Source organism: Sinocyclocheilus rhinocerous, unplaced genomic scaffold (genome assembly GCF_001515625.1).
Source record: "Sinocyclocheilus rhinocerous isolate Xijiao unplaced genomic scaffold, SAMN03320098_v1.1 scaffold263, whole genome shotgun sequence".
NCBI classification, from domain to species: domain Eukaryota; kingdom Metazoa; phylum Chordata; class Actinopteri; order Cypriniformes; family Cyprinidae; genus Sinocyclocheilus; species Sinocyclocheilus rhinocerous.
Window position 1 is genome coordinate 1,824,157 of NW_015645086.1, and position 609 is coordinate 1,824,765.

Consider the following 609-nt stretch of genomic DNA (forward strand, 5'->3'; position numbering starts at 1 on the left):
GCTCACCAGTTGATCCTCTGCAGTGAATGGGTGCCGTCAGAATGAGAGTCCAAACAGCTGATAAAAACATCACAATAATTCACAAGTAATCCACATGACTCCATTCCATCAATTAACATCTTGTGAAGTGAAAAGTTGCGCGTTTGTAAAAAACAAATCCATCATTCAGGCGTTTTAACTTTAAACCATTTCTTCCGGCTAAAATATGAATCTTTAATCCATAATATTTCTCCAATGCTTTCTCCAATGAAAAAATCATTTAGTCTGAATCAGGAGAGAAATATACACAGATCAAGCTCTGTTTATAAGTCAAAACAGTTCTAATCAATTTTGATGTGAGAGGACAACAGGAGATAGACTTTTTCACTGGAGGAAGCGTTATTATGGATTATGGAGTTTAAAAACGTCTTAATCATGGATTTGTTTCTTACACTGACTGGAGTGGTGTGGATTACTTGTGGATTATTGTGATATTTTTTATCAGCTGTTTGGACTCTCGTTCTGACGGCACCCATTTACTGCAGAGGATCCACTGGTGAGCAAGTGATGTAATGCTACATTTCTCCAAATCTGATGAAGAAACAAACTCATCTACATCTTGGATGGCCT

At 37.1% G+C, this 609-nt stretch overlaps 1 protein-coding gene across 1 annotated transcript in view; it reads left to right on the forward strand.

Moving 5' to 3' along the window:
- The window catches only part of LOC107705717 (GPI transamidase component PIG-T-like), a 9,899-nt gene that overhangs the window by 5,348 nt on the left and 3,942 nt on the right, over positions 1-609 (forward strand). The window lies entirely within an intron of this gene.